At 41.0% G+C, this 22,489-nt stretch overlaps 1 pseudogene; it reads right to left on the minus strand.

Moving 5' to 3' along the window:
• Positions 1-22,145, minus strand: part of LOC147372651 (calcium load-activated calcium channel-like) — a 36,000-nt pseudogene extending 13,855 nt beyond the window's left edge.
• Between the last annotated feature and the right edge of the window lie 344 nt (positions 22,146-22,489).

Consider the following 22,489-nt stretch of genomic DNA (forward strand, 5'->3'; position numbering starts at 1 on the left):
TGTAGATCACATTGAGTTTCAAATCATCCAAGAATGGTGCGGCAAGCTCAGGATCTGAAATTAACTTTGCCTTTATATTGTTCATGCTAGTTGCTCTTCAAGTACAATTAGAATCAGAATGCTAGCACTAAAAATAGTACCAATTCTCATTTCTCTTCTCAGTGTTATCTGCTGCCATGGTGTTTCCTAGGCATGTTTATTTACTCGATTCACAACAGGGAATCTTCTCTCTTATTAGCCTGACAGCCATAGCTGGATTCCACAGCAACGTTCCATGCAGCTGGTAAAATCTTTATTATGGGAGAAGCACTGGAGGTCTAAGTCGCTGCCTCCCCGAGTGAGCTCAGTGGAAGAGTGTGTCATGGTGAGAGTTGCCCAGTTTTGTTGTGGAATAAAGAGAGGCCCAGAGTGGGACCTTCCCTTCCACAATTTCAGAACACTTTTCCCTCTGAGTAGAATGACAACATAGCCCTCTGATTCTCCTTGCTTTCTCTTCACTGCTCATTTGTGCTTTGTGTGAATTTAATGCCAGTAAGAGGCCAGACTGACAGCTCCCAGCACATCCTGCCCCCTCCTTGGTGTCTCTCATTCACAAGTTAGCAGTCAGCGAGGGGGATTCTCACTCGAGATCTCTGTTTAGAGTCTTTTTGATTATTATATGCCAAGATTGAGGGCAAAAGCAGAAGGAGGTGACAGAGGATGAGATGGTTGGATGGCATCATTGACTCAATGAGTGTGAGTTTGAGGAAACTCCAGGAGATGGTAAAGGACAGGGAAGTCTGGTGTGCTGCAGTCTATGGGGTCACAAAGAGTTGGACAGAACTTAGCAACTGAACAACAAGATGTTGACCAGTCAGCTATCTCAAAATAATGGAAGCATCTAACCCTGGGGTTTTGACCCCTAACTTTGTCCATCATAAACCTGAAGAGTTAGACTGAGATGATTTGAGGTCTCAGTGACATTGTTAGGTGAGCACCAATCGCTGTTCATTCCAGTAATTATTCACCTCTTTCTTCTTCCTCTCTAACACCCCTCCTCCATTAAAAAATAATCATCTAACCAAGAGAAGGAGCAACAGGCAGCTTGAGGACACGGCTCTGTAATCTGCAGGCTTCAAATGTTGGCTCTAAAGATGGGAGGTTGGCTGGCCAGTGAGGCAGCATCTGAGAGCGTAGGGGTTGTGGGGAGGGAGAGAGAAGTGAAAGTCGGAAGGAAGGGAAAGAAAGTGAACAAAGTCAAAACAGGAATGGAAGCAAGAACAAAACAAAACAAACAAACCAAAAAAGCCAAGCCAACCAAATCAAACCAAGAAATTGTATATTCCAGTCCCTTCAGGGGGAAGAACAGTGTGCTGAGTCGGGCAGGGCACTAGAGGAAGGGTGAGCGGCACTGAGGGTCTAGCCCTGGTGCTGCCTGTCACCAGCAGCGGGACCTCCGACTAGGCTCTGGGCTGCTGCTACCATGTGTGAACAATGGAGGATGCTTACAGCTGCCTGCAACATCTCCCAGGGTTGACGAGAGGCTGAAGTTATATGGAAACTTATGAAACCCCCCTTTAAAAATGGGAAAGGCTAATTCCAAGCATAGCATACTATCAGTTCTTTTCCAGAGAATGTGCGTCCATCATGCCACAAGTTCTTCCATTTCTTCTCTTCCCTCGAACATTATGATGCTTACTTGAAGGCATCTGAGGCTCTGCTGAGAATCATCCATTGTTGAGGGAGGTGGCATTTTATCCTTAGCAAAGAAGTGAAGGCATGGACCCTGCTCTGCTACTGATTCCCAAAGGAAATAATGATATCGAGCGGTCAGTCACAGGTTGCCTGCAGCCAGACTTTCCCACTGGAGATTATCATCCAGTTGGCAGTCTCTCTCTGGCTAGACTCCAGGTATGACACATGGGGTGGTCATCACATCCTGCCATGTACTGGGTGGGGAGGGGCTCAGTGTGGAAGGACATGGTTGGGGGCTGAAGAGGTCTGTGGATGCTCCATGTGGCTTAGATTAGACTAGAATTAAAATAACTTCTTGTATCTTGAGGAGAGGGTGGGGGTCCTCAGCATCTACACCACCCAGTCTTAGCCAGACTACCTTGCTGCCAAATGTTTGGGAAGTTCATCATTTCTACCCTGGAACTTGGCAAAGCTCTGGGACTTAAGTTCCATTTAAATCTTATTCAAACAAAGGATCAGGTCAAGGATTTTCAAAATACTTCTTTGTCTGACTACTCAGGCAAGATTTGGGGCACCCTTATGATTCCCCTATAACTTCCTGTTCCTTATGGCATGCTGGGGCAGGGAGATGCAGCACTTCCAACATCACCCTTTTCCATCCACCATGACAAGAGAATGGCATGTGCCTTGTTACCATTCATACTAAGTGACAGGCTTCCATCACTGTTTACTGTCCAAGCTCTTAATTTCTCACACAAGCTTCCCTTGTAGCTCAGTTGGTAAAGAATCTGCGTACAGTGTGGGAGACCTGGGTTCAATCCCTGGGTTGGAATATCCCCTGGAGAAGGAAATGGCAACCCACTGCAGTATTCTTGCCTGGAGAATTCCATGGACAGAGGAGCCTGGAGGGCTGCAGTCCACGTGGTCACAAGAGATGGACACGACTTAGTGACTAAACTACCATCACCACCAATTAAGTGTACACACCACAAAAGCAACATGTATTTATTAAGTATCTTGCAGATCATGTGCTTCCAAGGGATTTTAATTGCTGTACCTGAGACATGGGCTTCCCTGGTGACTCAGATGTAAAGAATCCACCCACAATGCGGAAGATCTGGATTCAATCCCTGAGTCAGGAAAATCCCCTGAAGGAGGGCATGGCAACCCACTCCAGTATTCTTGCCAGGAGAATTCCCCATGAACAGAGGAGCCTGGAGGGTTGCACTCCATGGGGTGGCAAAGAGTTGGACATGACTAAGTTGAGCCACTAAGCACAGCATAGCACCTGAGACATATGAGATATTTCTATAAAATATGATATGGGACATCTCAGTGCCAAATGAGTGGTAGAAATACACCCTGTTAGAACTCAGAGGATGAAGAGGTCCACACAGACTAGTGTGCTCTAGGAAGAATTCACTGAGGAGAGGGGATTTAAACTTTGCTTTGAATGAGTGTCAGTAGGGCTTGGAAGGCAGGAGAAGGACAGTATCATGTAGGGGACCCAGTGGGAGCAAAGGTGCTTGCACAGGGTTGAAACTGACTCAGGAGCAGAATGGTAGTTCAAGGTAGTGGTTAAGGGCATGGCATTTGAGGGACTTTACTGGAGGTCCAGTGGTTAAGACTCCATGCTCTCAATGCAGGGCGCCTGGGTTCACTCCCTGGTCAGGGAACTAGATCCCACATGCCTCAACCAAAAGTTCCCACAGGCAGCAATGAAGATCTAAGATCCTGCATGCTACAACTAAGACCCAGCACAGTCAAATAAATAAATTATATAAAGCAAATACTTAGGGGAAAAAAAGAGTGGGGGCTTTGGAGTTGGTCATCTCCATACTCTCTATGTGACCTTGGGAAAGTTAGTGATCACCTCTTAGCATTATTTTTCTATTTTATAAAATGAAGATAATAATTCTTGCCTTAAAGGTTTGTCATGCAGAGTAAATGATGTAATGCACAGAAAGTCTTTAGCACAGTTCCTGGCACATAGTGAGCCTTCAGTGGAGGTGGTTTAGTTGCTAAATGGTGTTTGACTCTTGCGACCCCATGGACTGTATCCTGCCAAGATTCTCTGTTCATAGGATTTCTCAGGCAAGAATAGTGGAGTGGGTTGCCATTTCCTTCTCCTGGGAGTCTTCTTGATCCAGGAAATGAACCCACGTCTCCTGCATGCAGGCAGATTCTTTACCAACTAACCACCAGGGAAGCCCAGTCAGTCAGTTCAGAGACTCAGTCATGCGTGGCTCTGCGACCCCATGGACTGCAGTACGCCAGGCTTCCCTGTCCATCACCAACTCCCAGAGCTTGCTCAAACTCATGTTCATCAAGTTGGTGATGCCATCAAATGATCTCATCCTCTATCGTCCCCTTCTCCTCCTGCCGTCAATCTTTCCCAGCATCAGGGTCTTTTCAAATGAGTCAGTTCTTTACATCAGGTGGCCAAAGTATTGGAGTTTCAGCTTCAGCATCAGTCCTTCCAATGAATATTCAGGACTGATTTCTTTTAGGACTGGTTGGATCTTCTTGCTGTCCAAGGGACTCTCAAGAGTCTCCTCCAACATGATAGTTCAAAAGCATCAGTTCTTTGGTGCTCAGCTTCTTTATAGTCCAACTCTCACATCCATACATGACTACTGGAAAAACCATAGTTTTGACTAGATGGACCTTTGTTGACAAAGTAATGTCTCTGCTTTTTAATATGCTGTCTAAGTTGGTCATAGCTTTTCTTCCAAGGAGCAAGCATCTTTTAATTTCATGGCTGCAGTCACCATCTGCAGTGACTTTGGAGCCACAAAAAACAAAGTCTGTCACTGTTTCCATTGTTTCTCCATCCATTTGCCATGAAGTGATGGGACTGGATGCCATGATCTTAGTTTTTTTGAGTATTGAGTTTTAAGCCAACTTTTTCACTCTCCTCTTTCACTTCCATCAAGAGGCTCTTTAGTTATTCACTTTCTGCCATAAGGGTGGTGTCATCTGCATATCTGAGGTTATTGATATTTCTCCCGGCAATCTCGATTCCAGCTTGATTCACCTGGCTGCCTGCAATGTGGGAGACCTGGGTTTGATCCCTGCATTGGAAAGATCTCCTGGCAAAGGAAAAGCTAACCACTCCAGTATTCTGGCCTGGAGAATTCCATGGCCTGTATAGTCCATGAGGTCTCAAAGATGAATTAGGCAGTGGTATAAAGAATTTGCAGAAAAAGAAAAGGCTAAATGTAGGAATTCCAAACAGGAAACAACTATAACCATTCAGTCATCAAGTAATGATTAATCACGGTGGAGGCAAGGAAGAGATGAAAAGAAAAGAGGTTTATATTGATTTTCACAGTTGGATGCAAAAGATAAGAGAATGGAGAATTTCCAAGATCAGAGTGTAAACTTCTTGAAGCTGGGAGCTGGATTTTATAAAAATTCTCTTCCTCTCTAGCGTTTATCACAGTGCCTACCTAGTACATTACAGTCATCACTGCATTCATATCAGTGAATGAATGAGTGAGCAAAGGAGTGAATGAGTGAAGGAGTGAGTGAATGAAAGAAAAATGACTCATAGGTCATGAGTATAGTTCGTTGAAAAAATGGCAGTTGCCAGTGGCCAAATACACTCCTTTCTTGGCATCATCTTGGTATCTATGTACTCTTTGTACTCAAGCACAGATGCTTACATACTCAGTACACAAGGTCCTACCAGCAGGTAATTACTCCTTTCTAAGGAAGTGGTTCTAACTTTAGTTTAGATTAAACTAAAGCTTTAGTTTAGGGATTTTTTAAAAAAAAATTTTGTTTTTTAACTTGAATAGAGGTTTTACATACACAATGTGTTTTCTCTAGGATTACTAAAACTAGAACAACCTAGGCAAGTTTGTATTTATAGAGTGGGATTAAGACATCATCTCCATTTTTACATTGTATAATTCTGTCCCTTTTTTCCTTTTCCAAGTCACAAGAAACTGGAATCAATTGACTTGTTTCTTCAGACCACTAACTTTTGTTGAAACCTCAACTCTTTGGTTTCTGAAAATGGAGGACGAGATTTGAATATGATCAAGAACCAAGGATTTTGCTTTTATACAAACATGAATAATCACTAATCTGTAGACCACAACCTGAAACTGTTAACTCTGTGTGTACGTGCTCAGTCATATCCAATTCTTTGCAGCCCTTTGGACTGTAGCCTGCCAGGCTTCTCTGTCCATGAGATTTTTCAGGCAAGAAGACTAGAGTGGGTTGCTATTTCCTTCTCCAGGGGATCCTCCCTGACCCAAGGATTGAATTCGTGTCTCCTGCATCTCCAGCACTGCAGGCAGGTTCTATACCCACTGAGCCATCGGAGAAGCCCAAAACTGTTTACTAAAAGATACCAACTTCCTCAGATTTAAATTCACTCGAAGACCTTATTCGTATTTTTCAGAGAATCAAAAAGAGACCCAGGTACTAGGACATCTGCCCACAGGATGCCTAACTTTTATCCTTGATTTAGCCTTTGCAAAAATTGTCATGATATTGTAGTTTGGTAACCCTTATTTGCTGGACATTTACTAAGACCATTTTCCCTTTTCAGTAACAAAACTGAATCAATTCCCAGACTTGTCCTGAATGAAATAGGTGAAATTTAGCCACGTGACTGTGTGAGCTCTTACTGAAAACAAGATGCCCTCAGGAGCTGTTTGGCAGCATTCACCTTTCCCTGAACAAATATAATACAAAATGACTGTGTAACCTGTGGTCTTTTTTTCTGGGCCCTGAATTGTGGTAATTATGTAAGATCCCTGCTCTTTTAACTAAGATTTCTTAAATAAAATTAGTATATTATAGTAATTTACAGAGGCCACAGGGAACAAGGGAATACAATGGTCTGAGCTGCCCAGGTAGGCAGTGGAGAAAGACTTTGTACCTGGCACCACAGACTACCAAAAACCCAGTTTCCTGAGAAATTAGTTGCAGATGTCATCATCTACACTTGCTTCTTCCTACTGCCATCACCAAGGGTGAACTGGACAGCACAGGGTTGATGTCCATGTGATAGGAGCATGTAGTGATTGGGACAGGGAGAGCTTTCATCAGTGAAATTATTATTGACAGAGACTTGCTTGTATCTGATGTCAGCACTGATCTGAGCAGTAGGTGGAACCGGGGAGAAAGGTAAGATACCAGCTCCCCTGATCTCACTATACTATGAGGTTATTTTCCTAGGCATCTGCTTCCTTCTATCTCCTACACAGTAGATGAGCAGGGAGAGGTGCAAGACCCCCTGAGACACCCACAGGAACCCCAGCCTTGAGCTTCCACTCTGCTAAAGCGGGGATTGGGACTTGCATTTAGACTTACTTTTTTCAGCAGCCAGGCAAAAAAACCAACTCAAGGAAGCTTATGTGAGAAAGGGGGTTTATTGGATGAATACTAAAATATGTCACGGAGTCTAATGAAGAGTTGAACAGCCATTTCTTTAGGAAGGGTGGGGGACGGTGTGTCTCTGGGGACCTCAGAGTAGTCTGAGCCTTTGTTCCAGAGCCATACTATTAAAGATACTTAGTTCTCAAAGGTTTCTAGTCTCTAGATTTCCATTCAGTATTTCAGACTCACCAAGGAGAGATAAACTTGCCCAACTTGTAATAGTATCTGTTCTTGGATATTCATTCATGGATAAATTAGTTATGGCTGATGGCGAAGAGTCAAGCAACAGAAAGTTGCTACCAGAGATCACTCCTATGGAGAACTTGAGCAGGTCTGTGAGAATTTAATATAATAGGCAATGCTATTTATCTATTAGAGCTTCCACGGTGGCTCAGTGGTAAAAAATTCACCTGCCAATGGCAGGAGATGCAGGTTTGATCCCTGGGTCAGGAAGATCCCCTGGAGAAGGGAATGGCAACCCACTCCAGTATTCTTGCCTAGAAAATTACAAGGACAGAGGAGCCTAGCAGGCCACAGTCCATGGGGTCACAAAGAGTCAGACATGACTGAGTATGCATGAGCATTACTCTGAAATAAGCCTGGGAAATTGATATAGCAAGAATGGAGGAAACTCATCATTCCCTGAGGCATTAAATGTAGCTCCCAATCTTTGGGGAATCTCCACTGCCTCCTCAAAATGATGGCCATGAAATCTCTCATCCCTTATTTATCAGTTATGTATACTCTGCATAACAAATCACCCCCACACTTCATGGCTTAAAACAACAACAGTTTTTATTCACTCCTTATTTTCTGGATCAGCAATTTGGGATGAGCTTAGTTGTCTACTTCTACTGGTGTCATCTAGAATCACTTGTGTGGTTCAGTCTCCTAGAGGCTTGAATAGGGCTGGATAGTACAAGGGGGCTTCATTCACCTGCCATTCAGCATTGGCATTTAGCTGGAACTCTCTCCCCATAGCCCTTAATTCTCAAGCAAGAGAGCCACGCTTTTTCACATGGCATCACCATGTTCCAAGAGGCATCTTGAGGCCTGGGCTTGGAAGTTCCACTATGTCACGTTGCTGCATTCTACTGTTCAAAGCAAATCACAAGGTCAGCCCAAACCCAAGAGCAGGGGAATAGATGCCATCTCTCACTAGAAAGAATGGCAAAGTCATGAGCATATAAGGGTAAGAGGCTTTGTAGCCATTTTTGCAAATAATCTACCATGCTTAGTGGAGAAGGAAGTGGCCACCCACTCCAGTATTCTTGCCTAGAGAATCCCATGAACAGAGAAGCCTGGTGGGCTACAGTCCACGGGGTCACAGAGAGTTGGACACGACTGAGTGAACACATACCATGCTTAGGACCTATCTGCATTAGAACAGAAACAAACAAACAAAGAAAAATATCAAGCAGTTACAGCCAATATCTGGACATGGAGAAAGTTGAATGACACGGCATTATAAAGCCTCTGTGAGAAGTTAGTAGCCAAAAATAAATAAATAAATAACTTAAAATTTCTGTAATTCACAGGAAAGTTATAAATAATTCCCATCCAAAAGCATACTGGATTGAGATAAAGGGATATTGAATTGTAGACCCAGTCTTGTTACTGATTTTCTGTGTAAAGTTTATAACGCACTTAACCTCTGAGTCTCATTTTTGCTACGGGTCAAATAAAGAAATGTGTAAATTACACAACTTCAATGAGAAAGAGCTCTGTGAACTGTAAAAATGCTATTATAATGAAAAAGTTGTTAAAAAAGAATTCAAATCATGGAATCTTGTTTTCCTCCTCATCTCTAGTTATGTGGTTTAAAACAAGGAATGATCTTCTGCTTATGTTGCTACAAAAGATATGTTTTTACAAAAATTTTCTTTCATCTAAATGTTTTTTTGATGATTTACCAGTGAATGTAGTGCAATCTATGGTCTTTCTAAGTGTACAAAAATGTGTGAAATTAAAACACCCAAGAGGAGAATAATTGGATATATCCATTTGGGGAAAAAAGGAAAGTGTGTGGAAAAGAAAATGAGCTTAAAAGCATAAAGAGACAGCGTCTTTTAGGCTGTGTAAGCATAATTAGGTGAAACCCCTCTGTGTGGTCAATTTTAAGAGAAAATGATTTGAAATGGTAGAATGTGTGCAAAGCTAGGTATGAGAGCTGAACACACAGTTAACTTTGAAGAAGTAAAAGAAAAGAACTTTTCTGAAATGCAGCTACTCATTTCCTTAGGGAATGGGTCATACTGAATATAAAAACACCAAGGCTTATCATTTCCAGAGAAAAAAGTGGTATGGCTGGATGCGTTAGGACTTAGGAGAGACTTGTGCAGTCATTTCAGCAAAGATGAGAGTATGGTAATATTTTCTCCAGAACTTTGTGATCTCAGCTGGTTCCCTGCAGCATCTGGGAGGCACTCCATCACATCCCCTGAGTCCGTCTGACTCCCGCACACAAGGATACTCCCATATACCCTTGCTGGCCAGGGTTCTCCATCAAACACATGGGGTATCCATTTGTGTTGGTTTCTCACTGTCTATGCCCACTGAGCAATGGAAAGAAGATTATTGCTCTAGTGTGGGTGTGTGCATGCTAAATCACTTCAGTCATGTCTAACTCTTTGTGACCCTATGAACTGTAGCCTGCCAAGCTCCCCTGTCCATGTGATTCTCCAGGCAAGAATACTGGAGTGGGTTGCCATGCCCTCCTCCAGTGCATCTTCCTGACCCAGGAATCAAACTTGCATCTCCTGTATTGCAGGCGATTCTTTACCACTGAGCCACAAGGGAAGCTATCACTGTAGTGTAGAGGTTGGCAAACTCTGGCCTGTGGGCAAAACCCAATTCGCCTATTTTTGTAAATAAAGTTTTCCTGAGATGCCATCATACCCATTTATTTGCAAATTGTCAATGGCTACTTTCATGCTACAGTAGCAGAGTTGAATAGTTACCAGAGACTGTACAGTCTGTGAAGAGGAAAATATTTAATATTGGGCTCTTTACAGGATATCTTTGCCAGTCTCTGTCTTAGTGGTTCAGTTCTTGTTTTGTTTTTTTTTTTTCTTTCTTTTTTAAATTATAAAAGTATGATAACACATTTACAGGAGACTTGTAAAATACAGAACAAAGTTACAAATAGTTCTACTATATATTACAATTTTTTAAGCAGATAATGATTTTTAGTTGGAGTTTCAATATCAAACTTTCAAAAATTAAGAGAATGAATAGACAGAAAAGTAGAAGGATATAGTAGACCTTAAAAGCACTATGAACCAATTCAACATAATTAAGATTTATACAATTTTCACACAATAGCAGGATGCAAATTCTCTTCAGGTTCTCATAGACTATAAACCAGGAGACATTGGAACATATCTAGGGACATAAAACAAGATGCAAAAATTTCATGGTCTAATTTGAGATCTGCTCCAATGGGAAAAATTTCTTCTATGTTGACTTCCAGCAAAATTTCTCCTTCCACAGTAGAGAGATTGTGGCTATCAGCTATTCTGGTGCAAGCAGGCATTTCACAATAAGCTGACCTGCTTCATGCTGCATCACATTGAGTAACCCTGTCCCTGGAGGCTCACACTGCTGTTATTGTTCTGCCCACCTGGATTATTAAGGTGAAGAAACCTCAGACATCAAGCCCTGAGCCTTTGGAGTGGGAGCACTGACTGCAAAGTCCAAGACTACCAGAGAACTAACCCTAGGGAATACCAAATAGTGAGAACTCACACAAAGGAAACCACTTGAATACAAGACTTGACATCATCCAACCACCAGTAGCACCCTGTGCAGGACACCTCACCTAAACAACAAACAAAACAAAAACACAAACCCAATCATCAGCAGCCAGGATCACCACCTCTCTCAGCCTTGCCTATCAGAGGAAAAACAAACAAACGAAAACTCAGCACAAATCTCACCCTATATGAAGCTTACACAAACCAGTGGACCAATCTTAAGAGGGCAGAAACCAAAAGGAAGAAAGAGTTCAACCTTGAAGCCTGGGAAAACAACCTCAAGCACAATAAGTTAAAAAAAAAAATAATGAAAAGGCAGAGAAATACTATACAAATGAAGGGACAAACTAGAAACACAGAAGTCAAATAAATGAAGAGGAAATAGGCAAACCACCTGAAAAAGAATTCAGAATAATGATAGTTAAGATGATCAAAAAGCTTGAAAACAAATGGAGAAAACGCAAGAATCAATTAACAAAGACCTAGAAGAATTAAAGAATGAACATACAGAGACAAACAACACTATTACTGAAATCAAAAATACTCTAGAAGGAATCAATAGCCAAATATCTGAAGCAGAAGAACGAATCAGTGAGCTGGAAGATAAAATGGTGAAAATAACTTCAGAAGAGCAGAGTAAAGTAAAAAGAATGAAAAAAACTGAGGATAGTCTCAGAGACCTCTGGGACAATATCAAATGCACCAACATTCAAATTATAGGGGTCCCAGAAGAAGAGAAAAAGAAAGGATATGAGAAATTTTTTGAAGAGATTATAGTTGAAAATTTCCCCAACAGGAAATCAATCAAGTCCAAGAGGCACAAAGAATCTCCTACAGGATAAACCCAAGGAGAAACATGCCAAGAAACTAATCAAACTAACAAAGACTAAACACAAAGAAAGAATATTAAAAGCAGCAAGGGAGAAGCAACAAGTAACATACAAGGGAAACCCCATACATTTAATAGCTTATCTTTTAGCAGAAACTCTGCAGGCCAGAGGGAATGGAAAGATATATTTCAAGTACTGAAAGGGAAAAATGTACAACCAAGATCACTGTACCCAGCAAGGATCTCATTCAAAATTGATGGAGATATAAAAAGTTTTTCAGACAAGCAAAAGTTAAGAGAATTCAGTACCACCAAACCAGCTTTACAACAAATGTTAAAGAGACTTATATAGTCAAGAAATACAAGAGAAGAAAAAAGATCTACAAAGTTAACCCCAAACAATTAAGAAAATGGCAATAAGAACATGTGTATCAATAATTACTTTAAATGTACATGGATTAAATGCTCCAACCAAAAGACACAGACTGACTAAAGGATATAAAAACAAGACCCATATATATTCTGTCTATAAGAAACCCACTTCAGACCTAAAGACACATATAGACTGAAAGTGAGAGGATGGAAAAGTATACTCCATGCAAATGGGAAGCCAAAGAAAGCTGGAGTAGCAATACTCATGTCCTACAAAATAGACCTTGAAATAAAGATTATTACAAGAGATAAGGAAGGACACTGTATGATGATCAAGGGATCAATCCAAGAGGAATACATAATAATCATAAATATCTATGCACCCAACATAGGAGCACCTCAATACTTAAGACAAACACTAACAGACATAAAAGGAGAAATTGACAGTAACACAATAATAGTAGGAGACTTTAACACCCCTTTCACACCAATGGACAGATCATCAAAACAGAAAATTAATAAGGAAACACAAGTCTTAAATGATACATTAGATGAGATGGATCTCATTGATATCTTCAGGACATTCCATCCAAATGCAGAAGAATACATATTCTTCTCAAGTGCACATGGAACATTCTCCAGGATAGACCACATCTTGGGTCACAAATCAAACCTCAGTAAATTTAAGAAAATTGAAATCGTAACAGGCATCTTCTCTGACCACAATGCTATGAGACTAGATATCAATTACAAGAAAAAAACTGTAAGAAACACAAACACATGGAGATTAAACATCACATTTCTAAATAACCAACAGGTTACTGAAGAAATCAAAAGGGAAATCAAAAAATTTCTAGAAACAAATGCCAATGAAAACACTACAACTCAAAACCTATGGGACGCAGCAAAAGCAGTTCTAAAAGGGAAGTTTATAGCAATACAATCCTATCTCGAGAAACAAGAAAAACATTGAATAGACAACCTAACTTTACACCTAAAACAACTGGAAAAAGAAGAACAACAAAAAATACCCAAAATTAGTAGAAGTAAATAAATCATAAAAATCAGAGCAGAAATAAATGTAAAAGAAATGAAATAAACAATAGCAAAGATTAATAAAACTAAAAGCTGGTTCTTTCAGAAGATAAACAAAATTGACAAGCCTTTAGTCAAACTCATCAAGAAAAAAAGAATCAAATCAACAAAATTAGAAATGAAGAAGGAGCAGTTACAACAGACAATGCAGAAATATAAAAGATTATAAGAGACTATTATGAACTACTATATGGCAATAAAATGGATAACCTGGAAATAATGGACAGATTCTTATAAAAGTTCTTCCAAGACTGAACCAGGAAGAAATAGAAATTATGAACAACCCAATTACAAGCACTGAAATTGAAGCTGTGATTAAAAATCTCCCAAAAAACAAAAGCCCAGGACCTGATGACTTCACAGGAAAATTCTATCAAACATTTAGAGATGAGCTAATGCCTGTCCTTCTAAAACTCTTTCAAAAAATTGCAGAGAAAGGAACACTTTCAAACTCATTCTATGAGGCCATCATAACCCTGATACCAAAACCAAACAAAGACAGCCCCCAAAAAGAAAACTACAGGCCAATATCACTGATGAACATAGATGCAAAAATCCTCAACAAAATTTTAGCAAAAAGAATTCAGCAACACATCAAAAAGCTCATACACCATGATCAAGTTGGGTTTATTCTAGAAGTGCAAGGATTCTTCAATATATGCAAATCAATCAATGTGATACACCATATTAACAAATTAAAAGATGAAAACCATATGATCATCTCAATAGAAGCAGAAAAAGCCTTTGACAAATTTCAGCACCCATTTATGATTAAAACTTTTCAAAAAATGGACATAGAAGGAACCTACCTCAACATAGTAAAGGCCATATATGATAAGCCTACAGCAAACATTATTCTCAGTGGTGAAAAACTGAAAGCATTCCCCCTAAGATCAGGAACAAGACAAGGGTGTTCACTTTCACCACTATTATTCAACATAGTTCTGGAAGTCTAGCTACAGCAATCAGAGAAGAAAAAATAAATAAATAAAAGGAATCCAGATCGGAAAAGAAGAAATAAAGCTCTCACTGTTTGCAGATGACATGCATGAAAGTGAAAAGTGAAAGTGAAGTCGCTCAGTCGTGTCCAACTCTTCATGGCCCCATGGACTGCAGCCTACCAGGCTCCTCCGTCCATGGGATTTTCCAGGCAAGAGTACTGGAGTAGGGTGCCATTGCCTTCTTTGGATATTTTACACAGAAAGCCCTAAAGATAGTATCAGAAAATCACTAGAACTAATCAGTGAATTTAGCAAGGTTGCAGGGTACAAAATCAATACACAGAAATCACTTGCATTTCTATATACTAACAATCAAAAATCAGAAAGAGAAATTAAGGAATCAATCCCATTCACCATTGCAATAAAAAGAATTAAATATCTAGGAATAAACTTACCTAAGGAGACAAAAAAAAAAAAAAAACTGTACACAGAAAATTATAAGCCATTAATGAAAGAAATCAAAGATGACATAAACACATGGAGAGATATTCCATGTTCTTGGGTGGGAAGAATCAATCCTGTGAAAATGACTATACTACCAAATGCAATCTACAGATTCAATGAGATCCCTATCAAATTACCAATGGCATTTTTCACAGAACTAGAAAAAAATTTCACAATTCATATAGAAACACAAAAGACCCCAAATAGCTAAATCTGTCTTGAGAAAGAAGACTGGAGCTGGAGGAATCAATGTTCCTGACTTCAGATTATAGTACAAAGCTACAGTCATCAAGATAGTATGGTATTGGCACACAAAAAAAGCAATATAGACCGATAGAACAAGATAGGGAGAAGGCAATGGCGCCCCACTCCAGTACTCTTGCCTAGAAAATCCCATGGATGGAGGAGCCTGGAAGGCTGCAGTCCATGGGGTCACTGAGGGTCAGACACGACTGAGCGACTTCACTTTCACTTTTCACTTTCATGCATTGGAGAAAGACATGGCAACCCACTCCAGTGTTCTTGCCTGGAGAATCCCAGGGACAGGGGAGTCTGGTGGGCTGACGTCTATGGGGTCGCACAGAGTCGGACACAACTGAAGCAACTTAGCAGCAGCAACAGCAGCAGAACAAGATAGAAAGCCCAGAAATTAAGCTATGCACCTATGGGTACCTTATTTTTGACAAAGGAGGCAAGAATATACAATGGGGCAAAGACAGTCTCTTCAATAAATGGTGCTGGGAAAACTGGACAACTACATGTAGAAGAATGAAATTAGAACACTTCCTAACACTATACATAAAGATAAACTCAAAATAGATTAAAGACCTAAATGTAAGACCAGAAAATATAAAACTCTTAGAGGAAAGCATAGGCAGAACACTCAATGACATAAATCAAAGCAAGATCCTCTATGACCCACTTCCTAGAGTAAAAGAAATAAAAACAAAAGTAAACAAATGGGACATGATTAAACTTAAAAGCTTTTGCACAGCAAAGGAAACTATCAGCAAGGTGAAAAGACAACCCTCAGAATGAGAGAAAATAATAGCAAATGAAACAACTGGCAAAGGATTAATTTCTAAAATATACAAGCAGCTCATACAACTCAATGCCAGAAAAACAAACAACCCAATCAAAAATTGGGAAAAAGACCTAAACAGACATTTCTCCAAAGAAGAAATACAGATGGCTAACAAACACATGAAAAGATGCTCAACATTGCTCATTATTAGAGAAATGCAAATCAAAACTACAATGAGATATCACCTCACACCAGTCAGAATGGCCCTCGTCAAAATGTCTACAAACAATAAATGCTGCAGAGGATGTGGAGAAAAGGGAATGGTCTTGCTCTATTGGTGGGAATGTAAATTGATACAACCACTATGGAAGATGGTATGGAGATTCCTTAAAAAACTAGGAATAAAACCACCATGTGATCCAGCAACCCCACTCCTAAGCATATACCCTGAGGAAATAAAAACTGAAAGAGACACATGAATCCTATTGTTCATTGCAGCACTATTTACAATAGCTAGAACATGGAAGCAGCCTAGATGTCCACTGACAGATGAATGGATAAAGAAGTTCTGGTACATATACACAACGGAATGTTACTCAGTCATAAAAAGGAACACATGTGAGTCAGTTCTGATGAGGTGGATGAACCTAGAACCTATTATACAGAGTGAAGTGAGTCAGAAAAAGAAAGATAAATATCTTATTCTAATGCATATATATGGTATCTAGAAAAATGGTACTGAAGAATTTAGTTACAGGGCAGCCGTGGAGAAACAGACACAGAGAATAGACTTATGGACATCGGGAGAGGGGAGGAGAGGGTGAGATGTATGGAAAGAGTAACATGGAAACTTACATTAGCACATGTAAAATAGATAGTCAATGGGAATTTGCTTATGGCTCAGGAAACTCAAACAGGGGCTCTATATCAATCTAGAGGGGTGGAATGGGGTGGGAGATGGGAGAGAGGTTCAGAAGGGAGAGGATATATGTATACCTATGGCTGACTCATGTTGAGGTTTGACAGAAAACAACAAAATTCTGTAAAGCAGTTATCCTTCAATAAAAAAAAAGAAAGAAAAAAAAACCTCTTGATTAAAAAAAAATTTTCATGGTCTAAAGGTATTGAAATCTTACAGAGTCTGTTCTCTTACAGACTCTGTTAGAAATAAGTATCAAAAGATACTTGAAAATAACCCTCTAAGTGGGTCAGTTCTGAGGCACACAGTTCTGAGACAGTTCCTCAGTTGATTACCAGAAAGATGGAGATGGGCTGCCCACAGTGGTAGCCAGTAGATTACACACACTTTATGGGCTCTGACCTTCCTTTCCTCTCTTTTCCCTTCTTCCTCCCTTTTGTTTCCTAGGATTACTTTCCAAAGAAACTACCTGCGCCTGGGACCTTGTCTGTAAAGGTAGACTAAGACTAAGACAGGACTCAGTCCTCTTTTGTCTGACATTTATGAGACTTTGCTCTGGGTTGTTACTTTGTGACTGACTCTTCACACATACTGTGCGTGAAGATGAAATACACACATAACCTATCACAAATGTTCCATGCGATAATATTTATCTTCACTACCAGTAACATATGCTTGTGTTTTCCATTCCATTTTACTTTCTTATATTTCATTTAAAAAGCAGTCTGGTCACGACTGACCAGAAGTTAAACTGACTTCAACACAGCACTAGAAGTCTATTTACAGTTTTTGAACCCATAAGTCTGTGAATGGCCACATCCAAACTTGGCATGGGCATCAGATCCACAAAGCTTTGATTCAGATTGCTGACTAAACAAATGCAGACTAGGTATCTGGGAGATATGAGATATGACCTCATCTGTAAAGGCAGAAATGTATTGGCTTCATCATGAGAAGAAAAAGATTTTTTACCTAAGCCACCAGGGAAGCTCCATGAGAACAAAGGGAATGAAATGAGGAGATTAAGCAGTGAAGAAAGGGAAAGTTGCCTTTAGGATGGAGGGGGAAGATAGTGGAAGAGAAGAAAGCCAGTGAAAAGGTGAAGCTGTAAAAAACATCCTTTCTTCTTCTCGTTGTATAAAACCACACCCATGTGGAAAAGCAATAAAGAATGACATTTGAATGAATGTGAGTAGTCAGTTGGAATCCTTCTTGTGTTTTTAAATGGATGTCTTCCATCAGTTATCATTTATGTCATCTTCATGTCTTTACCCATGATTTCAGATAACCTCTTCCTGCTTAATACCATACTGTCTGGATTATTCTATCTCTTTTGGTTACTTCTTGATCTCTTTTGCTAAATTCTCTTCTAGTATTTGCTTTTAACCTTTGATGTTTTCCAGGGATCTTTTTTTTTTTTTTAACTTTCCACTTTTTTCATGCTACACATTTCCCTTAATCAATTTTACCCACTCTCACGGCTTAATGACCATTTCTGTGCTCCTAGTCTTCAAAATGAATACCTTCAGCCTCAGTCCCCTCACCCTCAGACTTACTAAGCCAACTGCCTACTTAATATCCAGACCACAAATTTAATACATTCTAAACTGAACTCATCATCTATAATGCTGGGCGAGTATCCCTCTCCCCCTATTCCCTGTATTATATTCTGTCTTCTATATCATTAGTGCAATCACCTATACCAGAAATCTGAGTGCCTCCTAAACTCCTTTTATTTTACTCCTCCATCCAAGTGGTTATATGTCCTGAATATTTTTAAAGTCATTCTCTTCTATATCTATTGCCACTGTCCTATTAATAATTTTGAGTTTCATCAACTCTCCTTTGTATTGTTGAAATAATCCATCTATTGATCTCCCTGGCCCTAGTCCTTTCCTCTTTCAGTTCTTTCTTCATGAAGCCATGAGGGTCATACTAAACTGGATCAGGGAAATAGAAACCACACGAAGTATTTTAGGCAAGGGTGGATTTAAAACCACTAAATAATGCTTATAAAACACTGGAAAAGTTGTTGGATTGTAGGTCAGAGAAGGTTGTCGATGGCTCTGCAGTTTACCAGTAGGTCTACAATGTGACAGCAAGCTTTCCGGGGATGACGAAGCAGCCATTGTCACCTGGGTTAAGGACTTCAGAAAACCACTGCTGAAGCTCAGAGCTGTCTGACGTGCCAAAGTGGGTACTGAACATGCAGCAGAACATTGACAAAACCTAAAATCTACTGAAGCTCACACATTCGTGCTACTATTGGAGGAGGAATGGTGGCCTTTGATTTCATTTTACCTTCTAAATTAGGCAGGATTCTAAATTAGTGGACCTGAAACTGGAATACTGCTGACAAGAGATTCAGGAAGTGTACTCCCAGATTTCCAACTCCTGAGACACAGGAGAGTGCTTAGGAGGAGTGGGAATGGTTCTGAGGACCACAGGCAATCTGGTGGTCTCCCCTCAGCCATGACCAAACACAACCTTCATGACTCCAGTCACTTCCCTCCACTCCACTGTCTTCCCTGGTGCTGGTTTTCTTGAATTACTTACTTAGAGCTTCATGTCTCATACCATTCCAGATCTGGAGGTCTTCCTACCCTCCTGTGCAGTAGCTTTCTTGGCAAAATTCTATTTATGCTTAAGACCCTCAACGCAAAGAGCTCTTCTTTTGTGACGTTTCCTAGATTATCCTTAGTAGAACTGACCCTCTCTTATACCAGCACTGTGCTTTGGGCTTGCGTCTTTATTTTAGTAGATGCAATATTCACTTCTGTGCTTGCCTCGTCTATTACACTTTGAGTTCCTTGTTTTTCTTAACCTTTACCTCCCTAGTACCCTGCCTAGTGTTTCGCTTGTAGTAGGTGCTCAATTCACACGGAATGAATGAGTGGATGACAGCTTCTATAAGGCACTGTGCCTTGAGGCCATAGCACCAGTAAAACTGCTTATGAGAGATATAAGGAACCAGGTCCTTTATAATAGAGATACTGCTCACTAACTTCTACCCTATGGAAAACAAGGTTATATAGGTAGGTTCTAGCTGTGTTCTAATTCAAGGCCTGATTTCCTTGTCATATCTAAGTGATTATTCAGCACCTGCCTGTGAGTTTATATCCCAAATATCTTTTTAAAATGGATTCTGAATCTGGAAATGATGTTGGAACTTGGCTGTATACAATTCAGCTTTAAATACAGCTGGATACAATTCAGATTTATATATATATATATATATATATAAATCTAGGATGCTTGCTTGCTTTGATAAACTGTGAGCTTTTGAAGAAGGAAATGGGGATGGGATTGGGGAAGGGAAAAGGGAAAGCTGGCCACCTTTCTGAACAGAAAATGAGGAGGAGTGAACTGGTTTCCTAGGAGATAAGTATTTAAAGTTTTTCCACAGAAGGATTTCTGCATTGGTGTCTTCTTCTTAGTCATAAGGGGTTCACCATCATAGATGCAGCTCAGAATTACTTTCAATCAGCAGCTGCCAAAGGTAAGCCTAATCATCTGGTCTTTGGTCCTTATTTCCTCTGCTGGAGCCTAATAAAGGTAACTCCTTAATACTAATTGCAGTAGACATCTTAATCACCTATCGCTGGAACAGGAATCTTTATCAGTAGCTCCGCTGGGGATCAGAAGCTCATTCTCTCCATATAGTCTCACAGACAGTTGCCCCATGTCCTGCCACCTGAGCCACTTGTTCCCAACCAGGTTTTCTGATTCTCTGAAAGGAAGGGGGCACAATAATCTCTCAGCTCAAGGACTTTAACATCAGTAGTGTTTCTCTTCTGAGGCACTTTCTCCAAAAGAGATTGTGACTGTACCTCCCTTGTACTTGCCATCGGGCAAGGCTAGATTTCTCTGGACACAGCTTTTATTTATCCGGTCCTATGTGTGTGCATGTTAAATCACTTCAGTCATGTCCAACTCTTTGCAGCCCTATGGGCTGTAGCCTGTCAGGCTCCTCTGTCCCTGGGGATCAAAACTGCATCTCTCTTACATCTCCTGCATTGGCAGGAGCATTCTTTACCACTAGATAAACCATTTTACCTGGTCAGTTGGAGGTAACTGAGACAGTCTTAGGTAGACCATGCTGCAGTTAGAAGTTACTGCATACTGCATTTCAGAATTTCCTCACCTCCGGTGATGACAACTTCCTAAAGTTCGAAGACAGTCTAAGATGAACAACACTGAAGTGCTGCACGGCAGTAAACATGTTCCCAATTGTCTGTCCAGCTCGCATGTCTCTTCTGTGGGGGCAGTCAACCTCTCTCTCCCTCAAATGGGACCCCATTATGTACTTGTATTCTATAAGTTCCCAAGCTTCTGGTGTCCATTGATTCAACCAAGGTGGATTTTTAATTCAAGCAGGGCTAGGTAATTCTCCCTCCCAGTGAGTTTAAATTGAGGACAGAAATTGCTGGTTTCTCTCTGAGCTGGCTCTGGGAATGGAGAAGATGTCAAGAGCTGCACAGTAGCCTTGCAGGCAGCTGAGAGAGAGAAAAAGAGAGGGAGGCCGAGCTGAGGTGGGAACACTGAGGGCAGCTCACGCAAATGCTTCCATGATGGGTCTGTAGTTGTTACTGGTATTTTGTTTTAGAGTCAACAACTGGAAACTGTGAAGACAGAGAGGGTCCTTGGAGAGAAAAGGATGTGGTTAGTACAAGCCTTGCTGAGTTCCTCCTACTCCTTTGTTTTTGGACCTTGGAAAAACAAACCAGTGCTTGACAGCTTCTGCCTTTGAGAAAGCACATGGAGCAGGATGACGTCTGGACCCTTTACGGTTTAGTCATTCACTTGTGTCTGACTCTTTGCGACCCCATGGACTGTAGTCCACCAGGTTCCTCTGTCCAAGGGCTGTCCTGGGCAAGAATACTGGGACATGTTGCCATTTTCTTCCCCAGGAAATCTTCCTGAGCAGGGATTGAACCCACTGCTAGCAGTCTTCTTACCAACTGAGCCACCAGGGAAGCTGTACCATTTAGTTTCCCTCAAAGCCCTGGGCTCTGAGACTACCGGAAAGCAGGTAGTGTGCCCGTAGGGCCTGCTATGGTTGATTTGAGGTATTTATAATCCACTGCTTTCTACGGACATGAATATTTCCTGCGAATGTGGCAGGGTTCCTGCAGGGTTTTCCAGTCATGAAGGAATGCAGTCTTTCTCTTTCCTGGGCTTTTCAACCCCTCTCCTCCCCCCATCCTCTCTCTTACCTGCTATCCCTGCACTGCCTCTTATCTTCCACGAGGTCAAGACTGCAGCGGTGCTAGTTGTGTTCTTCAGTGTGGAAGCTGTGTCAGAACTAGAGTCACTAGAAGCACATTCCCAGGACCGCGCAGCACTGCATGTGTCCGGAAGCCACCTGGTCTGCATGTCTTTTGGCTTCTGTTGGATGTGGCTTCAGGACCAGGATGGCATTTGCAAGAACAGGTCCTCTCACCTCACTCACTGCTGCACTGTCTTCTTTTATTCCATGTTCTTCCCCTCTGCCTACCAAATTGCGATCCACCCAGTACCCAGACTCCACCTCCAGCACTTCCTCTGGCTCCTCCAATAGGCACGTTTGCCCCGTGTCTGACTTCCTTCCTGGCCTCTGTTCTTTCCTCTCTTCCTTCCCTTTTCTTTGCTGCATGGTGACCAAATAGAGCTCTCCATCTACAATCTGCCTCAGAGTTTCTGCCACTGGTCCTCCAGGGCAAAAGCTTTAAGATGGGAAGAGTGAAAATCACCCTGTTTACCAGTATCTCAAGGCTGGGATGGGGACAACTTGGCAATAAGGCCAAGAGTGCCCAACACCTCAACTGTGGACTATTTGGGAAGGGAATGAACATGGAGACAGAACATGGAGCAACAGCTTTGGAGTTGAAATTCTGTTTTTTTAGTGATGCTGGGGACGGGCCATCTATGAACATGTATAGAGAATTCTATACATGGGATTCTCTGTATACAGAGATAGGGGAAAGCTGGGGATATTGG

The sequence above is a fragment of the Bos grunniens genome, chromosome 5 (genome assembly GCF_055505025.1).
Source record: "Bos grunniens cultivar Pamir isolate PY7600 chromosome 5, Bosgru_T2T1.0, whole genome shotgun sequence".
NCBI classification, from domain to species: domain Eukaryota; kingdom Metazoa; phylum Chordata; class Mammalia; order Artiodactyla; family Bovidae; genus Bos; species Bos grunniens.